This window comes from Chrysemys picta, chromosome 1 (genome assembly GCF_011386835.1).
Source record: "Chrysemys picta bellii isolate R12L10 chromosome 1, ASM1138683v2, whole genome shotgun sequence".
Taxonomy (NCBI): Eukaryota; Metazoa; Chordata; order Testudines; family Emydidae; genus Chrysemys; species Chrysemys picta.
In genome coordinates, this window is record NC_088791.1 from 132,130,243 (window position 1) to 132,149,784 (window position 19,542).

The 19,542-nt window shown below is 40.1% G+C and overlaps 1 pseudogene; it reads left to right on the forward strand.

Moving 5' to 3' along the window:
* The window catches only part of LOC101952061 (TRPM8 channel-associated factor 2-like), a 39,000-nt pseudogene extending 35,503 nt beyond the window's left edge, over window positions 1–3,497 (forward strand).
* Window positions 3,498–19,542: the final 16,045 nt, after the last annotated feature.

The following is a 19,542-nucleotide window of genomic DNA, read 5'->3' on the forward strand; positions in this document are numbered from 1 at the left end:
GCTGGCTGGTTTGTATGTGCCACAAACATAGAAGCAGGTGGCAGGGGGAGAGAACTCAGAAACTTCTCCCTCAAAATTCAGGCCCCTCCCATTCGGGCTAAATAAGACTCACTATTCACTGAATGGCTAATTTATTCTACAGGCCTCAGCACAACATACTGACATGGAATTACCGACCTATTCCAGTGTGTCTAGTAGAGGGCAGTGTTGGCACATTCACATCAGATAGCACATTTAATAATGCAGGTTAAATTGTTTCTGAAAAACAATTATATAAAAAAGACACCTTCAAACTCTAAGACACACTTCCTGTGTGCAGGCAGAATATGAGTCCCTCACTTTAGTGACTAAGGGATAGATTTTTAAGGGTATTTAAGTGCCTAAAAATGCAGATAGGAACCTGGTGGGATTTTCAAAAGGCACCTATTAGCATCTTTAGAGGACTAAATACTTTGAAAAATCTGGACCTAAAAATTAAGTTCTTACTCCTGTTAGTGCTACATAATCAGCAACATCTCAGAGAGAGGAAGGTGAATTATGCATCATCAGAGGTGTATATGTTCTAGTAGGTAACACAATGATGTTTCACAGCTGTTAATGGTGGCCTAACTGGATCTGTAGACTCTTATTAGTAATGATACATGAAAAGATCCTAGCTCAGGTGTGTGTGCGGGGGGGAGGGGTGGGGACTGGTAGAGAGACAAAACATCTTTTTCTTTGTAGACTGAGCATATTGGATAGTGAAACTATTGGGAAAAAATAAGCCTGGAGTCCCATACCAATACCTTTTTTTTAAACATTCTCTTTTCAGAGTAGAAATACACTGTAAAATCGCCCCTCCCTATAGTCACACCTAACTCTGATTGTGACAGATTTTTGTACCAATCTGCCTGAGGTGTCAGGTGATCAGGCTGAGGCCACAGGATCGTTTGGGGAGGAGATGACGAAACACACCAAGTGTTTAAGTTTTAAAGCTTTATTAATAAAATAATAGCAGAGAGTGCGGGGGGGGGGGGGGTGTTTCCCACATCACTCAGAGGAAGGAAGAAAGTGTTAGTGCCCCAAGCCCTAATCCACTTTCATACTCACACACAAAAGGCCCAAGGCTGGCCAAGCCTTGGTGTAACTTAAGAAGAAGAGTGGAGGGGTGGACGGGAGTTTTTGTCCTGGGCCCAGGTCATCTGGGGTCAGCTGTGATCTCTGAGGTGCTCTAGCTTTTAGGAGAGTTTTAAGTCCTGGGTTCCTTGGGGGGTGTTCCGTTTAGGGACTTCTGCTCCTGATGCTTTTTGCACCAGTTAAAACCGGATTTTTGTGGTCTTTTTAACTTTTTCAAAACACAACAGCTTCAGGGACACGCAGCTCTTTCCACCCCACCCCACCCCACCCCTGTTATCTCACCTGTGTTTTCCATCTCTGCAGCCCTGGTTCAGTGTAGTTTTTCTTTTCTCATGGCTGTCTGTGGCTGAGTTAGAGAGAAACACAGCTGCAGATTTCTCATCTAGCGCCATTGGGTTGTGACATAATCACTGAAATACAATTTCAGTACCTTACCCCAAAATGGTATCATGAACAGATAATCATGTAATAGTCATGAGTTGTGATTAGCAATAAATGTACGTTTCGTCACTAATCCTCATAACATGGGACCAGATGCAGTGTCTTGTGTTACCTTAGCGTAGAATGATGCACTTTTAATTCTGGTTTTTTTCATGCTCTTCAGCTGCAGGAAGCCTTTGGCTGGGAACCTTTCATCCAACTCTTCTCTGAATACCAGACAATGTCTAACATCCCCACAGACAACCCTTCCAAGATGAACCTGTGGGCAGAGAAGTTCTCTCGGCAGGTGAAGAAGAATCTGGCCCCTTTCTTTGTGGCTTGGGGCTGGCCTATCAAGGGGGAAGTCTCTAAGAAGTTGGCATCTCTGCCCAACTGGGATAAGAACCCAATGAAGAAAGTGTGATGCTTTATTCACATGGAATGGTGGCTGTAATTTTTAGAGATAATTCAGAGTCACTTGTCTTTCCTATAAGGCTAGATTCAAATCTGTTTGGTGCGAGTTTATTAATTATCTGTTTCATATTTGTTGGTATTTCTGAAGTAAGTTGCCTTTGTCATGTGAAGCAAACGTCTTCCGTGATCTGAATTTTCTGTTCCTTTCTCTGGGCCAGCTTCTGCTAACTTTGTTCTCATGGAGTAGCATCTTACTCTGAAAAGACCCATTGATTTTAGTAGGGCTACTTGTGGATAAATACCTTACTCTATGAGTAGTCCTATTACTCCATATGAGTCAGGAAAATAAACCAAAGATATGCACAGCACTGATTGCCTGCCAGGCTAGATTAGTAAATTACCTTCTACTATTTTCATAACACATTTCATATTTTGGGGTTTAGCTCAGTCACTCCTAGCTATAATCTGTAGCGAACTCTTGGGAAAATATCACCTGGCCCTGAGTTACTGTGATTTATCAATTTGTTTCAATCTTACTTTTTTTTTTGATACCTCCGTATCTGACAATGCCTCATCTTGATTGCCTGTATAGAGCAGGTATCTGCCCATGTGCCTTCTGATGAAAACTGATGAAAAGAAGTTGCTGAGGATTTCCCACACCCTTTCTTGTGATAGATACCACGCTGAGATGTCTAAATGTCCCTACTGATGGAGCTCCCACCTCTTCCCTTTTGGAGACCATTCCACAGTCTAAAAAATCCCTCCCTGTGAAGAGATGTTTCTTGATATCCCGTATAAAGTTCACCTCTGCATCTTTTGCTCAGTTGCACATTCATCAGATTAACCTGGAGCATCCATATTATTCCAGTTCTGGGTCAACCTACATTTCTCCCACTGCAGTTCGTTCCTGTCCATCAGTGGTAGGGGCCTGAGTTCTCTCCCTTTGCTGTCCATTTGTATGTCCATCAGCAGCACTTGCTACTTCAGTCCTGGGTTCCAACAAAATGTTGCTAATACCGCAAATTGTAACTTTCAGAAATTCTTGAAATTCCCTTTGAGGCTCTAATACAGGTTGAACAATACACCACAATTCTGATATACCACTTTCTTGCGATTTTAATTCCATGAGCTCCCCACAGCTCTGCTGCTGTCCCTCAGTCTTGGTCTGCTCTGCTCCCTTCCATGTCAGTCCTGGGATTCCTCCTACACATCTGCCAAAGCACCTCAACATTACCATGAGCACAGGGCCGGCCCTAGACTAAATGGTGCCCCAGGAGAGGAGCATCTTCAGCGCCACCCCCTGCATTTGTTAAACTTTTGAATACCTTATTTTTATTGCATTTGTAGCCCATTTCATGACTTCGATGCATGATTTGCACACATGGTTTATCCCTGTCATTTAAGATGATAAATTTGCACTCTAGGATCTGTAAATCTATATTTATCCGTGCCATATGTAAATGTCCTTTATTAGTTGCTACTTATACTCTTCGAGTCTTAATACACAAGTATACTTTCACAATTATACAATAAAATAAGGTTCACACTATCGCAGCTGTGCTCTCACTTCATTCTTATATCTCACTGCCTAACTGGTGACGCCCTGCCCCTTATATACCCAGGAGGGCATGGCTGACAACATTCTAGGACAGCGGTGGGCAACCGTCAGGCCGCATGTGGCCCATTGGGGTAATCTGATTGCAGGCCGCAAGACATTTTTCTGACGTTGATTTTCCGCAGGCACCACCCCCTGCAGCTCCCACTGGCTGCAGTTCTCTGTTCCCAGCCAATGGGAGCAGTGGGAAGCGGTGACCGGAATGTCCCTGCAGCCCGTTTGCCTGAAGGTGTGGCTTCCCACATCCTATTTTCCCTTTTGTCACTAACAACAAGAACAGCACCCAGAGCCCGATGCCTCCCAAACCCGACAACCCAGGCGGTCGCCTGGGTCACCTGCCCCTAAATCCAACTCTCCATGAGCATAAAAAATAGTTTGTGTTTCTGAAGACGGTTGGATATTTTCCCCCTAGTTATTATTCAATTAAGAATTAGACACCTCTGCCAACTCACTGTTATGTGTGAACTGAAGAGCTGAGAAGTTTTACACACAACTTCCTTCCCTAGGACTATAGGATATAAGGCAGCACGTACTAAAGCAATCAGGAACACTGTTGGAAAGAGAGAGTTGTAGTTGGTTTGCATGTGTCTGAAATTTGTCAGCATTGCAAAGTGAGGGAAGATCGGGGTAAATCCTCAGCTGGTGTAAATTGCCATAGTTTATACTTATCATTCAATGTGTGGCTCATCACCTTATTTACCAAACACCAGCCAAACCTTGCTCTAAATACTGAATTGGTCATTTCCTCATGGTTGTTTCTGTGGTGCTCATCACTATAATATCTGAGTCACTCCCAGCCATCAACAAATTTATTTTGTGAGGTGAGGGACACAGAGAGATTAAAGCCCAAAATTGTCAGAAGTGTCTATTAATTTTGGGTGCCCAATTTGAGATACTTAGGACCTGATTTTTCAGAGTATTTGGGATTATATAGCACTTTATATGTTCAAAGCGCAGCTCCCATTGACTTCAAGTCCCTTTGCCAATGCCTGGAGGTGCTAGAGCTTCTCAACAAAGCAGCTGTGAGCATTTCTTAACATGGACAAAACAATGTATCTTTCTCTTCTCATTCTTAGAAATGGTGGAACTATTTTAGCTGAGACTTTCCAAAAAAAAATTAGCATGAGGCAGACACCTGCCATGGAAAATTTCAGTCCAAGTGATTAAAGTAAGTCAAGATCATGAGCAAATGAAAGCAGAATTTTATAATGTAATGCTTTGGGCAAACTTAACTATAGGCACTGCTACCAGCTCTGCTTGTACTGAATTATGGAGGTGTAGGGGACAGGTTGCGGAAGCTTGGCGAGGAGCTAAGGGGCGGACCGAGTATGTGACTGAATGCAGGCGGAAGCAGTTGAAGGGTGTGCAATGAACTTTGTTTGGCAGATCCTGCCAAAATGTAGTTTAGTATAGTTCAGCATGTTTTTGTCTGTAAACAAGTTAGCTTATATAATGAGTACGATTTATGAATGCAATGAATGTAGCCAGCTCTTGACCCCATGGAACCTTGAGATAAGCGCGGGGGGATATAGCATTGCAGCGGACTCCCTTCAGTGGAGTCCTGCCTGGCCAGCTCTTCCGGACAGTCAGAGTTCCCCCCGCAACCCCTCCGCACATCTCAAGAGGCTCCCCGCACCGCTTGGAGTGTAAGTTCTTCCCTCAGTAAAGCCTTGCTTTTTACTCTCAGGCACTGAGTGTCATTCTTTCGCTGGTATCACGGCCCCCCTTGCGGGCACAGGAGGTCAGTCTCTCTCTCCTCTCTAACCCACACTGGTATTTTTTCCTCCTTTTCTGTGCTTTGGGAAATTCTCCTTTTCCAGTTCATAGTCCAGACATTTATGTGATCAGCACTGGGCTCTCTTAGGATCATATATGGCCTCCTAGCAATCAATACCGGACTACTAAGTACAGTAGAACCCCATTTATCCAATCTAATTGGGACCGGGGCCAGAAGGGATAATCAAAAATTCAGACAGTCAGGAGAATGGGCAAAGAGCTTTCCATCCTTTATTTTAAGATGCGACATTGCTTTTAAACTAGCTGACCCCTCCCAGAAAAGCATTAAAACATAGCTCCCTTCTTATCTCCTTAACCAAATATACAAAGCATTTGATTCTTGAAAACAATGTTTTCTTCATTTATTAACAGGAAAACCAACGTGAGTTTTTAACAAGTTTTATTGATCATTTTTACACGCTTTGCTCTTTAACCCTGAACATTATAAGGACCATGTACAAAGTCTGTTTAATGTTACACAAGGCACCATCTCTATATAGTTGGTTTATACATGACATCACAAACAGTACAATTTTATAAAAATGCAAAAATAAAAATCAGTTGTTGAATGTCATGAGGCTTTTTAAACTGACAGAGCCATCGCTGACTATCAGAGAAACATGCGTCCCCTCCTGAAGTTTGATTAAAGCTCTTAGTCTTTTAGTAAAGGACCACTAATAGGAATGCCTTCCTCTCCCGCCTGTATAAACCACCAATAAAGGGCTTCATCCAGACCAGCGTTCTTCAATTGCTTCATGTTCTTCTGGGATGCAGAGTTATTCGTTCTGTATTTAAGAATTTGCTCGATATTGTGTTTGATATCCAATATTGTGCTTTTTCCAATGTTATAATCTTGGGCTATTTTTGCCAGTGACTGTCCTTTTTATTTTATTAATAATCTCTATTTTAGCATCCAGTGACCGTACTACACTTTTTTTACTTACTAGTCATGGTCATTTTACAAGGCTGAAAAGATGTGATAGTTACAGTAGTGTTGCCAGGGAGGTGACATCAATTTCCCATATTCCTCTGTGTTGCTGGTTGGTTGATTAATATGGAGAGCCAGATAATGGAGGCTCAGATAAACAGGTTCTGCTATACTGGTAACATGCACCCCATTACCAAATCCCACACTAATCACTAAAGACTAGACTTCCTTCTGAAGAAGACTAAAGTCAGTACTAACATAGTTCAGATGGCCAGCTTTCGTACCCCAATCATTCATGGCTATGCAGCTGCACTCATTCACTAGGCTCTTTCTGAACAGTAAACTATAGGGAACATCCTAGACTGCAAAGAATTTGTTTGAGGACAAACAATGGGCATTATACCCCTGTTTCTGCATTATTCACATACATGGCTTTCCTCTCCCTCACTATGTTGCTCTCCTTCTCTTGTCTCACTCACTTCTTTACCCTCATTCCTACTGGGAATTAACAGAATTCATTTTCCTTACCTGTTGCCCAAGTCTCTTAGGTTGGCCTGCATGATTAGCCACTATTTTGTTCAAATCATACCCCTCAGGTTCAGAGTCCTCCACTGGAGATACCATGCCACACTCAGGTATGATTACTGGTGAGTCATCCTTTGCCTGTTCTACAGTAAGACACAACAATTGGTTAACCAAATCAAGAACACATCCCAGTTAGTATAGGAAATTAGTTCCCAATAGGCAATTTTGGGGGCCTGCTAATTTTATCAACGCAAAGGTATGAATCTTTCTTAGGTTACCTATCTGTACTTTAATGGGTTTAGAAAGTGTGGTAACAACCTGATTGCTTGCAAAAGTTGAAATTGTTTTTGTATGCTCTGATGACAGAGAAGAGGATCTAGGATCCTTGACATGGACAATGGTAATTGCTGCCCCAGTATTTATAATAAAATTTCTGTGGAGGCTCCCTACCACTGCAGATACTGTGGGTCTCCCACTTGCATCCCTGCCTAAAGGGGCTATGACTATGCTCGGGGCTGGTTAGCGTCATGACGTGTAATTTGTAGAGTAGGCAGACAAATAATCTATGGGTTCTCCTTCTATCTCTTCGGAGGCAGCCAACTCTGGAGGAGGAAAGGCTGTCCACCGGAGAGAAGGAAATGAGTTAACAGAGGCCACCAGACGGTTCGAGGGTGCTGGGCCTTGGCCTTCCATCATCAGCTCATTCACGCGTGCTTGGAGTTCCTGGATATCCCGTTGTTGAGCCTCAAGCCTCTGCTTCACTGTTTTAAACATCATTACAACTGAGTCCTCATCTCTGTGGGGAGGCAGTGACTTGGATCCCTGCAGGTTGAATTGTTCTGGGCAGCATCTGAAAAGAAAGGAGCATGGTTCCGGGCCCCTACATGGGGTTCAAACGTATAACCCTGTCGAGGGGCATGCCCACTCGAAGGTCCAGGATTATTATGTGGGATAGGGTCATTTTTCCAATGCTGGTACCTAGGGAATTTAGGAACACCTCGGCCTAACCCTAGGGGTCTCTTAATCCTCACGGTGGTGTTGGAGAATAACAGAGTTCTCACTTTTTGTTTGGGTACAGCAGGTTAGATACTTTATTTTTTTTTAACAATTGCGTAGAGGGAGAGAGCTAACCAGGTTTTTTTACAGGTAAACAATTACAGCAAGCATTTATACTTTTTGTTACAGACAATAATAAGCAACAGCTGCATTTTGTTTATACATAGGCCATTTTGATATTTTATTTTTTTTATTTGTTTTGACTTTAGTTTACATATAATATTTTTTTACATATTATTTATACAAGGTTGTAACAACTTTTTACAGTTTTTTTTATTTGCCTTATACAATTTTTGCTTTTACAAATTTTGCATTATTAGGGTTACAGTTAGCTTGACTTTTGCTAACGAACTGTTATGCATTGCATTTTTTTTGTTAGTTTTTTTTTTTTGCTTTTACAACTCCCCCCTTTTGTACTACTAGTACAACAAACCTTTTTAAATTTTTATTTGCATTAAGTTTTGGAATTTAGATTTTACATTAGATGCTTTAATTTTAGGGGATTTGATTGGATGTAATGACAATGCATGATGAGCATGGACATGAAAGGTATTATTATTATTATTATGTTTTTATAACAATAATAACATACTTTTATACTAGCTAACAATAACACAAGCAATAACATTTTTATAGCGATAATATGATGGGGTTGTTGTACAATTTTAGTTATAGAACATAATATATTATATTTAGTACATAAGGTGGACACTTTATAAGCTGTTTGAAAGGCATACTTTTTAACTTGATATATATTTTGAAGCATGTGAATTTGCTTTTGTATTTTAGAGATTTTTTGAACTTTTGGTAACAGTGAAAACAAAATTTTGTACTAAACTAGTTTAATTAAAGGGCATTTAGAACCTAAGGGCTACTTGCAAAACTTTATTTGCAGGCCAGTAGATAATATGATTGCTTGCAGTGGTAGTGAGATTAAAATGTATGTTTTGCGATGTGGTGGCGTTAACATACACACAGCTATTATTGGCTTGAAAAAGTAAGTGTTTTGTTAGGGTAGTTTTTTGGTTTTTATTTTTTTAGCAAACGTAGTTATGAACAGTGACAACTTTTTTTTGGCTTCAGTTTATGTATATATTGAAGCTGTGGGGGTTTTAACGGCCAAAATGTTTATTGATTTTTTAATTTTATTTAAATGTTAGGTGTAATTTTAGGAGCATTCACTAAAAATTGATTGGGCATACTAGGTGGTTTAATTTTTTAGATGTTTTGGTGAATTATTTAATTTTATATGCATTTTTTTATGGACTTGGCAGGATTTGGTATGGGGGAGCCCACATTTTTTTAAACGGTTTATATGCTTGGAAGGAGCATTGAGAATGTTTGCATTTTTATTTAGAAAGTTTTTAAGTATGTTTTTATGGCCATAGATTAGATGGTACTTTTGATGTGTTTGTAAGGGCAGTGGGCCAAGCTTGATGCTTAACATTATTTTGAATGGCCATTAGCTGGTTATTTAGGAAATTTTGAATTTTTGAACATGCTAGATTTTATTGCAATGCTTTTTTAGCTTTAGTGATATTTAATACCATTTTTGTTAGCAATTTTTGGGTTATTGAATTAAGGGCGGAAATAACATGTAACTTACTAACTTTAGCTTGTATTTGGGTTAGTTGTGCCCCAGAAAGAAGGCCAATGGCCTTTTTTAGTTGGTCCAATTTTTTATGTTGTTTTTGGTTTTTAAAAATATTTTAAACTGCTGCTGCACTATTGGCTCTATTTTATAGGGATTTGGTTAAGTTTTTTTTTTTTTTAAAGAAATAACCCAAGCTTTCTGTTGTGCTAATTTAACGGCAGCCCCCCTTGAACAATTTGGGTATGTAGAGGTGATTTGGAAACTGGATAAGGGTAATGAAAATTTAACAGTTTTTAATGTTGTGTTAATTACAGTTTATTGATATTTTAATACATTTTTTTTGGTGTAGTATTATACCATATTTGTTGGTTAAACATTTTTATGTATTTTTGGGAGGCATTAATATTAATGGCATAAGAGGGGATGTATTGCAATAAGGTACAGGTTACATTATTAGTCACTGGAATAATGTTTATGCAGGTAAAATTTTCAGTGGCAGAACAAACTTTTTGGGTATTTGTTTGATTATTTACTAATTGGGTGACTAAATAACAATAAGGGTTTTTTTATTGAATACAGTACAAATTTTAGGAACAGCTATTATATTTACTTTATTATAGAACCCATTAATTGCAATTATTAATTTTTGGGGTTTGCTGGTAGTGATATTATGTATTTTTATTTTTATTGATTTATTTGTTTTTTATTTAATTGTTTGTTTATATATATTATTTTGAATTTTAAAGAATAATTTTTTTGAACAAAATTTTAGTAAATTATTAAGATGTGAAAGCCTTGGCCAATGGGTTTTATTGGAATATACAGTTTTGTTTGTATTTGGGTAAGTTACAGTGGTGGTGGCAGGGGTTAAGGAATTAGTGGGCGTAATTTTTGTGGTGGCAAGGCGTTTTTGATGTTTATTATTTGAAAGCCAATTAAGGAGGGCAGTGCATTTTGAAGACACTTGTTTATAAGCACAAAGCCCTGCCCCTGGAAGAAATTTAAACCACCACTTGACCTTGCATTTTTAAGCATGATTTTTATAATTTTTTTTTGCTAATTAACAATGCTTTGTTTTTTTTATTAGGGCTAGTTTTTAATGTTTTTTGTAGTTAGGAATTTCTGGACTTTGGTGGTTTTAGCAGAGCGAGTGTTTTTTTTTAAAGCAGTTGTGATTTAACATAGTACAGGGGAGAGGTTATTAGCACTTTACTTTGTACTGGTGTGATGTTTTTAGAAAAATTTAAAGGCATTGTAGATTTGTTAGTGGACAAGGGAGAGGTTACTAGCACTTTACCTTGTCCTTTTTTTCTGCTGTCCAGAAGGCACAGCAGAGCTAGCAGGAGAAATAGGCTGATTATTAGCTGGAGAATTATTTTTAGGTGGAGGGTTTTTTTTGCAGTGAGAAGCATGGGTTTCGGCAGGTAGTTTTTGGCACTTTACAGCAGTGTTGGTGGTTAACAGGACTTGGAAAGGGCCCTTTTAGCGTGGAGCCAGGGCAGTTTTTTGCTGATGGACCTTTATGTAGACCCAGTTTTTTGGTTTTAGTGAGTGGCAGGGTTGCACAGGATTTTTGGGTAGTGCTTTTTTTACCTGTGTATAAAAAGACTTAACACATTTTATGAGTGCCTGGCAATACTTAAGTATTGTGTTATTTATTAAATGAATGTTTATTTGAGCTAGGGTTAGTGGGGGCACAGTTGGTAATTGCATTGGGCGCACTGTTAAAATTTTAAGAGGGCCGAGTTTAGTTTTTTGATTGGGAGTGGCCCTCATACTTATTAGTGCCAGAGGAAGGGCATCTGGCCACTTTAAGCTTGTTTTAGCACAAATTTTGGCCAGTTTATTTTTAAAAATTTTATTTTGGCGTTTCACTGCCCCGGCAGACTGCGGGTGGTGGGGGCAGTGAAGGTTGTGCTGGATTTGCAAAGCTGTACATAGCTTTTTTACAATTTGTTTAGTAAAATGAGTTTTACGGTTATTGTTGATATTTACAGGGATGCTAAATTGTGGTACAAAATTTTTAAGCAGGAGTTTTATAACAGTTTTGGCATTTGCTTTTTTGCAGGGAAAAGCTTTAACCCAATTTGAAAATACATTAACTAAAATTAATACATATTTATAACTACAACATTTAGACAGTTGAATAAAATTAATTTGAATATTTACAAAAGGTCCCCAAGGGGGAGGGGGAGCTGCCTGCCTAACTTTAACAGCTTTATTAATGTTATGCTGCTGACAAATTACACATTGTTGACAGTAGTGATGTGCAATGACTGGGAAACCGAATGCACACCAATTTTGTTTAACTGCAGCAACCATTCCCCCTTTGCTTACGTGTGCCATTTCGTGGTATACACGAGCAAGATAGGGCATTAGCATTTTTGGTGCAACCCGGCAACCATTTGGGGCACGCCAAAGATGGTTAGTGTGTAGAATACATTTATTAGCACTTTAAAAATGTTTTTTGGCTGCTGGTGCTGCCTTCTGGATTTTGGCTAGATTTTTAGGGAGGCTAGTGGAGGCTGCTTAATTAAAGCACAAGTATATTTAGCCTGAGGTGCAGAAAGGGCCGCTGCTTTGGCTGCAGAGTCTGTCAAAGCATTTTTACGGGTAACTTTATTATGAGGGGTTTGGTGAGCTATACATTTAACAACAGTTATAGCTTTGGGCAATAAAAGGGCATTCAAAAGAGCAGATACATACAGACTATTTTTAATAGGAGAACCAGTGGATGTAAGAAAACCTTTATATTTTTAGAGCAAACCATAATTATGTACCTTTTTAAAAGCATAACGAGAGTTTGTATAAATTGTAACTGCTTGATTCTGAGCTAGAATGCAAGCTCGAGTTAAAGCCACAAGTTTGGCCACTTGAGAAGAAAATACAGAAGGAAGAAAAGCACTTTTAATAACAGCATAGGCAGAGCACACAGCATAACCAGTAACCAATTTACCCTTAGAATTTTGCAAGCACGAACTATTTACAAAGTAAATAAGATTAGGATTTTGCAAAGGCACATTTAGCAAATTATTTTTTGGACGGGAGAGGACCGACGTTACAGACACACAGTTATGTGGGTCTCCGTTTTTTGGCCCAGGCAACAAGGAGGCAGGATTTAGAACGGGGCAACGAGCCAAAGTAATATGAGACGAAGACAATAAGAAAAGCTTATATTTTGTAAGACGAGAAGCGGCTAGATGCTGTGTTTTAGATTTTAACAAGAATGTAGCCACAGCATGAGGGACAGCAACAATCAAAGGAGATTTTAAGACAATAGATTTGGATACTTGAACAGCAAGGGCCGTTGCAGCCACAGCACGAAGGCAAGGGGGAAATCCAGCTGCCACAGCGTCTAGGGCAGTACTGTAATAAGCAATGGGACGGTGTTTATCTTTGTGCTTTTGCGTTAATACAGCCAAAGCATATTTACTACGCTTATGACAGAAAAGAGTAAATGGTTTAGCATAATTAGGAAGTTTAGGGCCGGTGCACTGGACAGGCTTTGCTTGATAGCAACAAAAGCTCGTTTAGCTTTTGGAGACCAAGGAAGAGGCTTAGGGGGTATCTGACTTAGTTAGGTTTTGTAAGGGTTTAATTATTGTTGCATAGTTTAAAATTTACTGTTTACAGTACCCAGTTATGCCAAGAAAAGTACGCATTTGAGAAATAGTACCAGGCTTAGGCATATTTAGAATAGCTGAAATATGAGAATTTGATAAATGACGAGTGCCAGGGGAAATATTATGACCAAGGTAATGAACCCTGGGCTGACACAGCTGTAGTTTTTTTTGGGATGCTTTATGACCCTTAGCAGCTAAAGCAGTTAAAAGAATTAAAGTATTAGCTTTACAAGATTTAAAAGAAAGTGATGCCAGCAAAAGATTATTTACATACTATATAAGCACTGATTTACTTGGAAAAACCATATTATTTAGATTTTTTTTTTAGGATTTGGGAAAACAAGTATGGGGATTTAGTATACCCTTGGGGTAACCGGGTTTAGGTGTACTGGCGTTTTTTATAGGTAAAGGCAAACAGATACTGACTATTAGGGTGAATGGGGATAGAAAAGAAAGCTGAACAAGGTTTATAACAGTAAAGTAGGTGGCTGAAGGGGGAATACAAGAAAGAATTGTAGCTGGATTTGGAACCACAGTGGGTTTAGCTTGTGGTTCCTGAAGTATTGCAACAGGGGCTCCACGATGACCTTTTTTAGGACCTCCCTGAGAATATGCTTTGGCCAGTAAGGCTAATGCCTCCTTCAGAGAAGTGCTATCATTTATATGCATGTTAATCTTTTCCTGCAAATGGGGAAGAGAGTTATCGACCAACAAACTAATGTATGGTGGCTCATCTATTTACTCTTTCATGTGACTGTGCCATGCTGCACTTAACCGCAGGTGAAATTGATGTGGGGTCTTTGCTTTAGATTAGACAGGATGGCCACTCCAGCTTGTCCCGGATGAAGATTGTGTTTCAACGGGGCTACAGTGTTTTTAAAAGATTTTTCTCCTACCCTAAATTCAGGTGGCAAAATACTCCATAATGCTCAATTCACTGTGAGTTGTAAGATTTTAACCCAATCTTTCCTTGGTAACCCAACACTTTTGCTGGTTTTTGTACACGTTGTGCATGCATTGCAACTGAAGAATTCTCCATTATCCCTGCTTGCTTAGCTACCAGATCTAGGGTCTTAATATCTGTAACAACTGCTACAGGGCAATCAGAATTAGAATTTGAGGATCTTCTCTCTGGATCAGGATCTGGGCTTCAATCTGAGTTTGAATCTATAATTTCTATGTTTTGACTTTTCCTACCCAAATTCACATTTTCCTCATCAGAACTATCAGAACTTTCATCTGGAAATAATCCTGGATGAGCAGGGTAACTTTTCATAAAACCTCTACATCCTACACTCAAGGCATCTCCACACTGATGCAGGACATCTCTTAGTCCTTTAAGATCTGGTGTAGTAGGATGTTCTACCGGTACATCAGGTGATACCAGCATATACCAAGGGGGTGTAGAGGGTCCACAAAATTCTAGGGACCTAGGCAATGTTGATGATTGCCCAAATGCCAATAAGTGTCCAGCCAAAGGGGCTGGGTCTCCTGATCTATATGGTGCCAATGTAACATTGGGTGGAGGAGTAGGAATTGCATTCCTTGGTTGTTGTATCTCTCTCTGTTGTAACCTAGAGATTACAATACAGCACTATCTACTTGTGTCACTTGTGACACCGCATCTTCTAGTCCCTGAATAATCACAGTCTCTAAAGGTACTCCCTCTTCACTATCAGAGGCGGACTCTCCCTTTGCTCTGCTCATTTTATCCTTTACATCACTAGTCGCCTCCTCTATGATGACACTCAACTCCACCTCCTGTGATGCCACCCTGGGACTTCCTTTTTTTATTTGCAGACTGCTAGTAGCTTCTGCACTGCTAACTTCCTGTGGCTTATGAGACTTAATTTCCAACTCTGCTCCTAAAGGTACTTTGTCAGCCTGAACTAACTCTTTCGCCCTACTTCTAGTAATTGGCCCTGCAGGTTTCTTTATGTCCCTCGGTTCCACCATGCCAATAGGGATGGGAACTGAGTCTTTGTCCTCCTCTAACACATCTCCTATCTTTTCCAACTCTTTGATTCTTTCCAAGAGCCGACCACGGTCTAATTTATAGCTGTCCAGCGATCTTAAGCTGGCAGCCACTTGCCCCTGCCAACAACATGTTTCCTCTTCTGCTTCCTGTACCTGGTACCTACACTGTTCTAACATTTTCTCTAACTCCTGCTTCTTTTTGAAAAGTACTGACCGCTCCTCTGACACTACATGTAACCAATTTGTTAAATCCTGAATAACCTTTCCTCCCTTATCCAAAGTTTGCTGGGCTTTCCTGAGTAACTCTAATTTTTTATTCAGTTTCTTTCCCAGCAAACTACACGCCATGAGTAGACATTTAACAGCTATTCCCTTCACCAGTTTAGCCTTTCTTTTTTTCTGCTTTGTTTCTACATCGAACACCTCACTCACAAAACCCCAAGGGTTCCAATGCCCAGAGATTATCTTGCTATTTCTCAGTTGTACTAAACCTTCTCCGTGTTCCTGACTGTATTTTCTGGCAAAGTTTTCTAAAGCCATACTGCGGGTAACTCCAACAGACTTTACTTTTGCCCTTGCTCAACTCATCTTAACACGTAAGATAGAACTCATTTCAATTCTAAAATTTTTCTATTGACTAGCCTATGTAATAAACTATATAATGAACACTCTGCTGTTTTTTACTCTGAAACTGAAGGCGTCCCTTCACAGAAACAACAGGAAAAAACACCCCAAACTGTTTTTTACGCTTAGTTCAATGAGTACCACATAAATGATGGGGGGGGGCATGTTCCCCTCTCTTCCCTTGATGGCTCGTAGCTGATAGAGAGGTCTCTTTCCTCTGTCAGAACCTGCCAAACAGCTGGTGGAAACAGGCAGACGGATCAGACGTGCAGCCCGGGAGAGTTGAGGGGACTGAAATATGGTAGCTCGAACTGTAAAAGTTCTGAGTTACTGCAGCCTCTTGGCGGCAATTAATACATAGATTTATCAACTCCCCTGCCACCACTAGTGTGGCTATTCTTAATATCTAATCGGTACCATTCGTTATAACTTCAACCTTTAACACAGCCCCTTAAACGTGCGTATTACTTTAAATAACAACACTATTACTTTTTATCTTACAAGATTAAATTCAAAATCTCTAAGCTAAAACTCTAAGTCAAACCACAGTACATAACAGGAAATACTGGGATCGCTGCCAAGAAGCAGTCACAGAAAATCAGGTTCCTGTGTTCTTAAGAGTGAGTGAGTAAGACACACAATCTTGCTCTCTAATCTAACTCTTTACTTATGCCTCAGGTGAGATTTTCAGGGGTCTAAAGATGCCTGGAATCCCTGAAAATCCCTGTCACAAACTCCTTGAGTCTCCTGCCTCGCTTGCCCATTTGTTGCCTGATTTAGGAGGTTAATAATATTAATTTGGATAGTATGGGTTTTAGGCTCACCAATTTGTTTGATTAGAAGATAATAACTGGACACAATACTCCAGAACTGGACACAATACTCCAGTTGAGGCCTAATCAGTGCAGAGTAGAGCGGAAGAATTACTTCTCGTGTTGAGCTTATGACACTCCTGCTAATACATCCCAGAATTATGTTCCCTGGTTTTTTTGCAGCAGTGTTACATTGTTGACTCATATTTAGCTTGTGATCCATTATGATCCCCAGATCCCTTTCCGCAGTACTCCTTCCTAGTCAGTCATTTCCTATTTTGTATATGTGCAACTGATTGTTCCTTCCTGAATGGAGTACTTTGCATTTGTCCTCATTGAATTTCATCCTATTTACTTCAGACCATTTCTCCAGTTTGTCCAGATCATTTTGAATTTTAACCCTATCCTCCAAAGCCCTTGCAACCCCTCCCAGCCTGGTATCGTCTGCAAACTTTATAAGTGTACTCTCTATGCCATTATCTACTTTGCTGAAAACTGCTATCTGATGTAGCTAATTCCTACAGATAGCAGTTTCACACACCCTATGGTGTAAGAAACTGCTATCTGAGAGAATTTGCTACCTGCAATAGGGAAAGGTAAAAAGAAGAACAGGAGTACTTGTGGCACCTTAGAGACTAACAAATTTATTAGAGCATAAGCTTTCGTGGACTACAGCCCACTTCTTCGGATCCGAAGAAGTGGGCTGTAGTCCACAAAAGCTTATGCTCTAATAAATTTGTTAGTCTCTAAGGTGCCACAAGTACTCCTGTTCTTCTTTTTGTGGATACAGACTAACACGGCTGCTACTCTGAAACTAGGGAAAGGTAGTGAATTGTTACCATTAGCAATTACTGATACATATGTTTGTTCTTACGTGCTGACTTGTCCTAATTTGCTAAAACTTGAAAGTGGTGTGGGATGGAAGCATAAAGTGTTCAGCTTCCAAATGACTCTGCCTGGATTCATGTTAGTGGGACGTGGGACATGTGGAGTATAATTTAAACTCTTAATTTCCTTAGGGTTCCCCTTCAATACACTTCTATGCTGGTGCGATCTCTGACCCTTAGAGTTCATCTGCTCAGCAGGCAGGCACAGGCGGCAATGCACTTGTCCTGTTGCCTTGACTGAGAACGTTTTCTGATCAAAGGGAGTGTAGATTCCAGCAAGCTCCTGGGGTAATATCTCATTGGAGATGGAAGGGCTTGTTCAGAAAGAGATTTTGAAGTCTGTAGGGTAAAGATGAACCAGATGGGTTTGTCTCTATACAGCTATATTTTATTCTCTCGGGGCTGGGTAGAAAGGAGAGAGAAATATTTTGGATTTCCTATTTCCCTTACTGAGGACCATCTATGCTCACCTGAAATTTTTCCTGGCAGAAGCAGTTCCTATGTATTTGTTACAGGATCAAAATATGGCTGCCATCACACAGAGAGGCAGTAGTGGTGGTGGAGGTGAGAAGAGGGCCAAAAAGTCCTTTCCCTCCCCCACATACTCCCACGCATGTGGAAGCCATAATGTTGCTGCTGCCTAAATACCCTGATGGCAAATGGGTAGGGGCAGAAGGCACTGCCAGCTATACTGAGCACCCCACAGGAGCCATGCACTGTGTGGAGTATATGCTGCTACACCTATTCTGTACTGGTGAGGGCAACCCTCACTCCCCAGTGCTCCTGGTGACCCCAGGGGTTCACCTGGCTTCCACCAGCACAAACACCGCTCCTACCACCACTGCTTGAAGATGTACCACCTTCTCTTCCTCCACACCATTGCTCAAGCTTTAGAGTCATAACTGAGCCTGCAGTTGGTAACGTGCTCATGATCATTATAAAACATGACATAGGTTGATTATAACTGTTGCTACTGAAGATCTCAAACTCAGACAAACCTTAGTGGGGAGGCAAAGAGTTCTATTGAAAAACTGACATGGTGTTTTTGGTGACGTGAACAGCTCTATAGAGGTTCAGGCTTCTCCTACAAACAAATGTGCCAGCGAAGCAGCCTAGCAAACTAAATAAACCTACCCTGCTATTTACATTAGGAGGATAATTGATGCTTACAGAATGTGATATAAACAAGTATCGCACAGAAAAAATATTTCACTGCAGTGTTTTCCACAGAAATTGAGATTGGGGGGTGTTCAAAAATGCAGGGGGAGGGGCAAAGACCGATGAGGGGTGAGACTGTTAGGGCAAAGGTGGGCTGTATGGCACCATAGTAAACACTGAAAAATGTTCCATGACTATTTTATTAGATTTAACTCATGTTTTTAAATCAACACACAAATTCAAGTTTAACTCATGTTTTTAAATCAACACACAAGCCTACTATGAAGCACTATATCTACATCCTTCTTGGCTTCTTGTTATAATTTTGTACAACTCTGTTAATGAACTTCTCGAATGCAGTGCATTCATTTTTGGTGGCTTCTCATGTGCCAGATACTTCCAGTTCTTCATGATATGCTCATGATCAGGCAGAAGGAGACTTCTTTCAGAACACAAAATTCTATTCAATGAGGAAAAAGAATGCTCAACTGTAGCTGTTGTGACTGGGAGTAGAAAGAGATGAATTCCTACTTCTTTCATCCCAGGAAACATAGCACAAAAATTGGGTCGAACCGTTACTGATGATAAAGAAAAAGTTGAAATCAAATCTTCATTTGTTCACTGTATGATATTCCACTCTGTGTTCAAATTTTCTATTCTGTCCTGATCACATGGCAGCCCCAATCCTAATAGTGCCTCACTCCACTCAATTGTTGGTGTTTTATAAGACAGGCATCTGTAAAGCTAAGTAGAGGTTGATGGAGTCCAAAAGTTGTTGTAGAGCTATAAGAATCAAGTCAGTGTACTTTACTTTTTCAGCTGTCTTAACAAACCTTCTTGTCTTCTTCATTTAAGGAGTTAATATAAGTGCCCTAATTAGTCAACTTCTGAACTGAAGTCTTTGCTTCTTCCAGTACATTTTCAATGGATATCTCTCTGATTGATCCAAGTGTAGCTTCCATTGCTGGACAGAGATCTACTACTGTTGTGGTAGATGCCTGGATGGCCTTATATAAT